The sequence below is a fragment of the Ceratotherium simum genome, chromosome 5 (assembly GCF_057802395.1).
Source record: "Ceratotherium simum simum isolate JZ-2026a chromosome 5, ASM5780239v1, whole genome shotgun sequence".
Classification (NCBI taxonomy): domain Eukaryota; kingdom Metazoa; phylum Chordata; class Mammalia; order Perissodactyla; family Rhinocerotidae; genus Ceratotherium; species Ceratotherium simum.
In genome coordinates, this window is record NC_141904.1 from 14,386,899 (window position 1) to 14,396,681 (window position 9,783).

The window sequence follows — 9,783 nt, forward strand, 5'->3', positions numbered from 1 at the left end:
TTAAAATAAAGTTGTTCACTCACTTAACTATTCAACAAATGTTTATTGAGGCCCAGGCAAGGTGCTAGGTTCCTGGGATACAAAAGTCATCAAAAAAGCTAGTCCCTTATATGGTGACTGACAAACAGTAACGTACAACTAAAAGTTCACAATGTTATAAACTATTATGACATCAATAAAAAAAATTATTTAATAAGAAAAAAAGAAAAAGCTAGTCCCTGCCCTTACACAGTGTATAAGCTGGCGGGAGAGGCAGACAGAAATCAAATAATCACTTAAGCAAGAATAACTTACCCAAAAATAAAAAGAAGAAATAACCAAAGATGATGGTAGCTTGGCTAAAGGGGTGGCAATGGAGATGGAGAGGACAGGACAGGATGGATGGGGACTTGGAAGGTTAGACCAAGAGCGTTGGTGATGCATGTGGGCAGCGATCGAGGGAGGAGTCAAGCGTGATTCCTGGTGCCATTCACCAGGCTTGGGACCCTGCAGAAGGACCAGGCTGGGGGTGGAGGTGGTCATGAGTTTATTCTTGGGCATGCGAAACCCTGGGTGCCTTGGAGTCATCCAAGAGAGGTGTCAGATGAGTTGCTGCAGTATAGGTTTGAAGCTCCAAGGAACAGTCTGGTCTGAAAATAGACATTTGGGAGTCAGGTGATGATGGGATCCCTGGGCATGGATGAGGCTGACTGGCTAGAAAGGATGGATTGAGAAGAGAAATGGATGCAGAACTAGGTCTTGGGGAGCTCTACCACCAAGCTACCCGTGGGGTTTCCCCAGTAACAAGAGATTTCAGTCATTTTGCCACCACGCCAGTGGTGTGAGTTCCATCTCTGCCACTTACCCTGTGTGCCCTCTGATCCAGTTTCTTAACCTGTCTGAGCCTCAGTGTCCCTCGTCCCACACATTCTTTGTCAGCCTTGATCTCTCCCTTTTTACTGCCTCCCTACCCATGCCCCATCCCTGCCTCAAAAACTCCACTCCCAGCCCCCAGCCCCAGCCCCTCAGTGGAAGGGAACAAGAGCTCCAAAGCCAGCTGTTTCCCTTCAGAGGGATTCCATCCTGGCCTGGATGCTCTTTGGAATCACCAGGGAGCTTAACTGGGTACTGATGCCCAGCCCCACCCAGAGACGCTATGTAATTGGTCTGGGTGGCCTGTGTGGTGTGGATTTTTCAAAGTTCCACAGGTGATGTTAATGTGAAGCCAGGGTTGAGAATCACTAGTTATGGAGAAAGCTGGGATTGCCAAAACTGGCAAAATCATTCCCTGGCTTGTAAACAACACCACGACAGGAAGGGTTTCTCAAGCATCACGATAGGCAGCTCCAGTTGGGCTCCTGTGTCTCAAGACCACGACCATCTTTGACTGAGGAGGAGGGCACTCCCTGCCTCAGAATTGGGGATTGTGACCCTTAGGGACCGAGAGCTCAGACTTTGGTATCAGACAGCATGAGTCCCAGCGTCTTCTCTTACCAGCTGTCTTAGTCCGTTAGAGCTGCTATAACAAAAGACCATGAACTAGGTGACTTATAAACAGCAAACATTTATTTCTCACAGTTCTGGAGGCTGGAAAGTCCAAGATCAAGGCACTGGCAGGTTTGGCGTCTGGTGGGGGCCCACTTCCTGGTCCATAGCCTGTGCTTTCTCGCTGTGTCCTCACATGGTGGAAAGGGCATGGGAGCTTTCTCCTGCCTCTTTTATAAGGGCACTAATCCCATTCATGAAGGCTCTGCCCTCATGACCTAATCACCTCCCAAAGGCCCCACCTCCTAATACCATCACATGGGGCATTACGTTTTCCACATATGAATTTTGAAGGGACACAAAGCGCAATTGATAGCACCGGCCTTGGATTTGGGCAATCGCTGAAGCTGTCTGAGCTGCAGTTTCCTCCCCTGTAAGGAAAGCAACATAGTAACCTGCCGTGTGGTATTGTCACGGGACGGACTGACTCGAGTCTCCATACACAGTACCCACTCACAGAAAGCTCTCAACAAATCATTACAGGTGTAATTTTTATCAGCAGCAAAATTCCTCCTACCTTCCATGGGCTCTCTCTCTTCCTCCTCCCCTCCTTTATTCTCCGGATAACCCCTTGTCTCCCCAAAGTGTTGAACAGTGCTAGGGCCATAGGCCATGCCTACCAAATAAAAATAATAATAGCTACCACTTATTAAGTGCCAACTGTATGTCAGACTCTTTGCTAATGGTTTAGGCTTTAGGACAGATGCTCACATCAATGGCATGATTGGCATGATCTACTATGATCCTCTCTTCATGAGGTTCTGGGAGTTCAGGCCCTGAAGTTGCCATAGTGACACAGGTGGGGGTGGCGACGCAGGCCCATCTGACTTGAGAGATGGAGCGCTCTCCTTCCTTGCACCAGCATCGCAACACGCTGTGGTTCACAACCTGCTTATTGGTCCACTTGTATATTCCGACTATTTTAAAATCACAGAATCTTAGTTTGAATACCAGCAGGGGTGTTAAACTGTGCTCCACAGGGTACTGGGGTTCCACTGGGCACCCTGATGTGCTTTGGGAAACATGTAGACAGGCTCTGAGACGTCCAGCCCCTACTTTAAGGAGAGAACCCTACTCCCATCTATCGGGAAAATCACCAGTTTTACAGAGGAGGACACTTCCAGTTACTTGGAGGCAGAGTCCTCCTCTCCTTCCAGAATGCAAAAAGCACATGACTTTCCTAGTCTGGGCCCACTCCACTGTACCGAGCTGCCATTTCTGCAACCACAGGGGCCCTTCCTCTGCCTGGTGGGCTGCCATTAGGACATGGTGGGGCAGGGGCGCCCACCCCACGGGCCAAGAGGCCTCACTGCCCTGTTTGTACTCGATTCCCGGGTCATTCCTATCAACCCCACCGGCTGTGGTGTCAGAAAGTGCAGGCCTGCACTGAGAGCCGGGTCACTCCGAGCTGCAGGGCCGCCCACTGGAGCTCCCTGTTTATTTTCCTTCCTGGACGCTTTGGTGATTCGGTGTTTGAAAACCTCCAATGCGGCTGGAATGAGAGTCTGCAGGAGAATGGTCGGTCACCTCACAGAGGCCTGCTGGTGATTTGGAATGTCCTTTAGGAGGCTTTTTAATAAACTTTGTTTGTATCTGCCTTGATGAGGAACACATTTGCCCGGGACCGTGCAGGGATGTTTGGTTTCGAGGCTTCCCTTTCTTGGTCTTAGAAGTTCTTGGTGGCAGTGGCTGCCTGCAGGCCCCTGGGACTCCCCTGTGGAGGGCTGACCCGCCTCCAGCTTTGTCCCCGTAACTTTAGTCGTGCTACACTCCTGGCCCCCGGTGTCCCTGATAAACTCCAGAGCACAAAGTGCAGGGTCAGAAAGGTTTGAAAGTTCAACAGGAAAAAAGGTCCCGTTACCTTTTTTAAGAAGCTTCCAGGCCCAGCACTGGAATTTGTTTTTTTAATCCATCAAGTAATGTCCCTTTGACTCCTGCCTCTCCCAGTCCTCTGCTTTTCCAGCCCACGTCAATTGTGAGAATTAGTTTCAGTATCTTACACGCACAGCAATTCCTGGCCAAGAACCCCCATTATAAAGAGGAAAACTTTTAGGAGCCTGTTCCCCTCGCCGGGTTTATTTCCGAGGTAGGAGTAGGCGACGACCTACGGCTTTCCCAACTCCCCGCCTGTAGAAGTGCCCTGAAACTCTGTGCTGAGCTGCTGCTGTTCACAACATGTTCTATTTGGCCAAAAAGGGATGAACACTCAGCCCCAAGTGCTCTGTGCTCTGGGGAACATGCTCGTTGATCAACCGTGCTCTGGAGAAGGGCTGATGAAGCCACCCTCGCTGGGCCTCCTTATTTCCATTCGGCTCTGGTATGCATACGCAGACAGGGTCCAGGCAAAACAGGTTGGCAGGAATTCCAGGTCAGGGGACAGGAAGGAGGCAGCAGGGCAGAGCTCATGGCCCCTTTCTTCAAGGTGACTTCCATGTGGCCCAGTGTGTCAAATGCCCACCTTGACTGACCCATCTAGCAAAAATAATAACAGCACGGAGAAGGGGCGGCAAGAAGCCCACTAAAATTCACTAAGACCAAAGCCTGTGACGTGCTAGGGGTCAGGGCGGTGCCAGAGGACAAGGGTCTTCCTGTCAGTCTCTGGACTCACACAGGCCTGGACTGAATACCCAGCTCTGCTCCTTCCTGGCTGTGTGACCTGGAGCAAGTCGCTCAGCCTCTTTCCACTTCATTTTTCTCATCTGTGAAATGGGGGCAGCAGTACTTTCCTTGACAGGTTATTTTTACAGTTAGAAGTAATATATAAGGGGCCGGCCCGGTGGTGTAAGGGTTAAGCACACACTCCACTGCGGCGGCCCGGGGTTCGGATCCCGGGCGCACACCGACACACCGCTTGTCAAGCCATGCTGTAGCAGCGTCCCATATAAAGCAGAGGAAGATGGGAACGGATGTTAGCCCAGGGCCAATCTTCCTCAGCAAAAAGAGGAGGATTGGCAGATGTTAGCTCAGGGCTGATCTTCCTCACAAAAAAAAAAAAAAAAACTATCACCAACACACACACCCCCTGTAGCAAAATGGAGCCTTGGAAATTATGTGGTAACTGTAATCAAAATAGAAAGCAATCAATAAAATAAAATTTATTTAAAAAAAGAAGCAATATATAATGTATATGTATATAAATGCATACAAAAGACTCGAGAAGGTTAAACACCAAAGTTGGGGGAGGGGGAAGAGAGAAGGGAGGGGACTGATTGACAGTGGGAGAGAGGGAGGGGGGCTTCCACTTTCACCAGGCAGATAAGGATAACAGTGTGAAGGAAGAGAGACAGAGAGAAGAAAAGATGGTTCTGTGTGTGCGTGCATGTGTGTGATTTATTTTATAATGTGCTTAGCACATTGCACATAGTAAATGCTTAGTAAATAGTAACTATTTTTACTCTTTTTTTTTTCTCAAAAAGTCCTGGGTACTTAAGGATGTGGTAAAGGCCCTGTCACCACCAAAAGCCCCGTGTAGAAGGCCCTTTTGATTCTGACCGGGGACAGAGGAAGGAGTTTCGGTCAAAGGGCCCCTAATCCCGTCTTTATTTTGGTTCAAAAACACCAACGGGAGAGGAAGCTGGATATGTGGACACTCTGTGGGTCGCTTTCTTGTTATGAAATCTGAGAGTGAGCAGTTCCCGCCTGGCTAGCAAACCTGCAGCCTCCCTTCCGGCCTCGGCTGGAGGCACCCTCAGGCTGGGCTCTCCCCCGATGCCATCCTGGAGGGGCAGGCCAGATATGCAGTAGGAAAACACACCAGCAGCAGCCCGTTCCATAACATCACGTGTCCAAGTAAATGGAGCTGTTGACTCAAGCTAATTAGATGAGGGGCCTTTCCTAAAGAGCAATCTGTGTGAGGCTAAGAAAAACAGGATTCTCGGTGGAATCAGGCTTCTAATCCCCAGCTTCCCCGGCAGAGCCGCGGCTTGGAGGAGCTGGGGGGCCTCCCAGAGATGCCCGGTCAGGAGCCAGCAGAAGGTTGCATTCCTGCTCTGCTGCCTGCCTCCAGGCTGGTTCATCCCACCTGGGCAGGAGGACGGGGACCTCGGGGCCTCAGGAGGCCAGGGCCCAGGCCGAGGGCTTCCCCAGGGCTGCACACCTGAGCTAGGGTTGATGCAGGAGCCCCACAATCCCCTCATCATCACCCCAGATGAGCTTGTTTTGACCCCAAAAGTTGAGTACCATCTCAAACCACGGCCATCCAGGCTCAGTTTCCAAGTAGAAATTGATTAAAGGCAGAGATGAGTTTATGGGGAGCCACCCCCAAACACATGCACACACACCACACACACAAACACACACACACACACGCCACCAACATGCAGAAAAACAAGAGGGGGTGTGCTATGAGGCACCTGCAAAGGGGCCAGCCACCTGGCCGGGCCCACAGTATCTCGCATTCACATCTCATACTGTGGGTGCCTGTGAGCAGGGACCTTGTTCAAGTCACCTCTACGCTCGGGGCTGGTCAGGATCCAGGGCTTGCTGTGAGGACTAAGCCAGGACAATTGTCTGAAGGGCTGGCCTTGTGCCCAGCCTGCAGCAAATGCTCTATCAGTGGTCCACCACCACCCAGGAGGCTCATGGGACATGCAGGGAGTGGGATGGAGTGGTGGCCCCGCCAGCACAAGGGGACCTTATAAACTGGGGGGATGAGACAGACCTTAGAAAGGGGCCCAGGCACCCTCAGCTAGGAATCAGGACAACTGGAGATGAGAGGAGAGAAAGAGATCACAGTGAAAGTCAGAGAGGCCTTCCTGGAGGAGCTGAAACCTCCAGTGGACCATGAAAGGATAGGTGGGATTTGAAAAGGTGGGAGCTGGGGCCAGCCCCGTGGCGTAGCAGTTAAGTGCATGCTGCTGGCGGCCTGGGTTTGGATCCCGGGCACGCACCGATGCACTGCTGTCAGGCCATGCTGTGGTGACATCCCATATAAAGTGGAGGAAGATGGGCACAGATGTTAGCCCAGGGCCAGTCTTCCTCAGAAAAAAAAAAAAAGAGGAGGATTGGCATGGATGTTAGCTCAGGGCTGATCTCCTTCACACACATACACACAAAAAAAGGTGGGGGAACATTGGGGTCGACATTCAGGTGGGGGAATGGCAAATGCAGAGGTGGGAAACCAGAAAAGAGCCCAGCAGTAGCAGAAAGTCTGCAGAGGGGGCCAGAGGGAGAGGCGGTTAGCTTGTCGGAGGAGACAGGCAGATCAGGCAGCCAGGCCCCTGCTGGAGGTACTGGGGCCCGAACAGGAAGTTCTGCATCAATCAGACCTTCTACCTCACTGACTGCCATGCACAGCCAACTCGGTCCTGCCTCCTTGCCTTCACTCCTGCAGTTCCTACAACTTCTAATGCCTCCTAAGGCTTATCTTCTCATCTGCCCCCATACGTACCCAAATCTCACCTTCCCCCAGAAGCCTTCTGCATGGGAAAAGCATGGGTTTGGGACTCAGAATGAGCTTGAACAAGTCATTCAAATTCAATAGACCTCATCTGTATACTCACACTTGCTTCTCTTTAAATGGGGAAAATGTCTACCTCCATGGCTGTCCTGGGGATGAAATCAGATAAGGTATGTAGAGTGCCTAGTGGGTGCCTGACACACAGCAGGTTCTTGAAAACGTTTGTGGTACGAATGGATTCAAAGCCAGGTAACCTCCAAACTTCCCTCCACTCTACACAGAAAGTCCCTCTCTCCATCCTGTGAAACCCTAATCGCCTTCCTTCCTCCTCAGCCTTGCTGGTGTAGGCTCCCCACTGCAATGCCTTCCCTTCTCTGAGCCTAACCAATGCCCCAGGAGACCCAGCTCAAGGCCCAGGCCTGGCATCACACAGCCTCCTGATAGCACACACAACATTGTAAGTGCTCTCTCAGAGGACATGTCTGGCCATCCATTCCTTGGGGGCGGAGAACACTCTACCTTCCCTTGTATCCCTCACAGCACCCAGGACAAAGCTGGGCACACGCTGCATGCTGGGTACAGGCTGCTGCTCAAATACCTTCAAGGGCCAGGCAGATAACATAAACGAGGGATGCAAGCCTGATGGCACACAATAGGGCATGGTGGGGCCTGTGACATGCTGGAAAGCCTTGCTGTATGTTGATTGGTTGATCAAGTGGCACAGGGAAGAGGCTCTACAGAGACAGAAGTCCTGGATCACTTGTTCGCCCGGTGACTATAGTCAACTGGCTTCCCCTCTCTCTGGACCACAGGGACACTGTCCATCCAAAGAGGCCGACAAACCCTGCCCAGGCAGCTCTCAGGCTGTGAAGAAGATCAAATGAGCTGGCACTTACGAGAACACTTTGAAATCCTGAGGCTCTGTGGAGACCTGAGGGCCCACGTTCATAAGCCCTAACATTTTCCCCAAACCAGGCCCCCAATCTCAGATGATCAGGAACAGGTGTATGGTTAGGGGAACTTAGAAGGCCCCTACTGCTTTGCTGGGAGCCACCTCCTATCTCCCCAGGATCTCTGGCAGCCCTGGCTCCACAAGGGGGTGGTAATTGGGTCCCTTTGGAAAACAGCAGAGGCGGCTTAGGGCAGCTGGAGGCAGCAGAAACCCTATCCCCTCCAGAGCCCCGACATTCTCATCAGCGTCTTTCCCGCCTGCCAGCCAGGCCTGCAGCTTCCTGGGACCACCTGGCTTCCCTGGCCTCCCCTGTTCCCGTGGCCCCCTGCTGCTCCCCTCCACTGCCCTGGCAGAGGCCAGTGACTGGAGGTGCCCCAGGGCTGTCTTCCCTCCAAGGTCTTGGTGGCAGCTGCCAAATGGCACAGTGACCTCCTCAACCCTGCAGCTCCAGCATCACTCTCGCCTCCTGGGGCAGGGGGGCACTGAGCCCCCACCTGTGGCCCAGCCTGACCCCAGATATTGAGGCCAGCTGTCGCCGGTCACCAGGAGCGCAGGCTGCCCATGAACAAGTGCGCTCACAGGCCTCACATCAACGATGATGCTCTGAGAGTACCAGGGCTCAAGCACCTGCTGCTCGCCCAGCACTTTCCGAGTCCTCCCAACAGCTCCGAGGGGCAGTGGCATGGTACCCACCTCTCAGGCGGGGAAACTGCAGCTCCAGGAGGTTAGGTAATGTGCCAAGATGCAGGAAAAGAGTTCGCCCCCAGATCTGACTAAACACCACCTGCCTGTGCTGTCAGAATGCCCCACGTGTTCACTTCACAACATCTCCTGAGCACTATGTGTATTTCTGTTAGAGCGCAGAGGATAGAACAGTGCACAAGACAGACATGATCCCTGCCTGCATGACACTTAACAGAATAAGAGGAGAAATAGACACCACGGATCACATTGGAGAAATATAACAGCCCAAATAGCGATAAATGCCGTGGAGAACTGAACCAGGAGGCTCCGCCCTGTGTGGCAGTCAAGGAAGGCTTCCTGGGGCAGGTCCTAAAGGATGAATCAGTGTTAACTAGGAGAAGCCAGGGTGCCAAGGGGCAGGTGGGCATAAAGGAGTGCTTCCAGACGCAGAGAACGGTGAGAGTTAGGAAGGAGAATGACAGGAACTGAAGTGCCACCAGGGGGGCTGGAGTGCAGGTAGCCCGGGGAGAGCTCCTCAGAGGAGGCTGGGGGGCTGCAGGGCCAGACCACTCCGGGCTTTATAGGCCAAGGTCAGGATTTGCTGTTGCCCCTGGGAAGCCTGAAGAAGCCACTGGAGGAGGAAGAGCACCAGGTTGGTATATTTCAAGACCCACCCTGGCTGCAGCGTGGAGGTGGATTGTTTATACACACACACACACACACAAACACACACACACACAGGCCTCCTGCCCATGCCAGTCCAATCACTCTCTTTCTAGAGTCAGGGCTCCTGTGAGCCGCGCTCCCCCTCAGACCCATTCCAGGCCAGGGTCCTTGTTGCGTCCATCACAGGTCAGGCATCCAGCGAGCTACTCTGAACAGAAACATCCTGACCCCAACCCCTCCTGGGCAGTGAGAGGCCTGTCACCTCGCGGCGAGCAACAGCAGGTCCCAAAGACCGTGTGCCTGAAAGCTGGTTGCCTGGAGGTTCACAAAGTGTGAAGCTGAAAACCCACTGCGTGGGCAAAACAATCTTGCTGGTTCACTTTTTTCTGTAGACTTCAACGTCTCTGTCTTCTTCAGACCAACTGACTTTCATCACCATCAAAAGTCTGTGCTACCCGAGTGTTCATTATCCTATTTTTTTCATTTTTCTCTATGTATAAATTTTTTTTAAAAAGAAGGTGAGAGGGACCTGTATTACCTCAATGGAGGGCAATTTGGC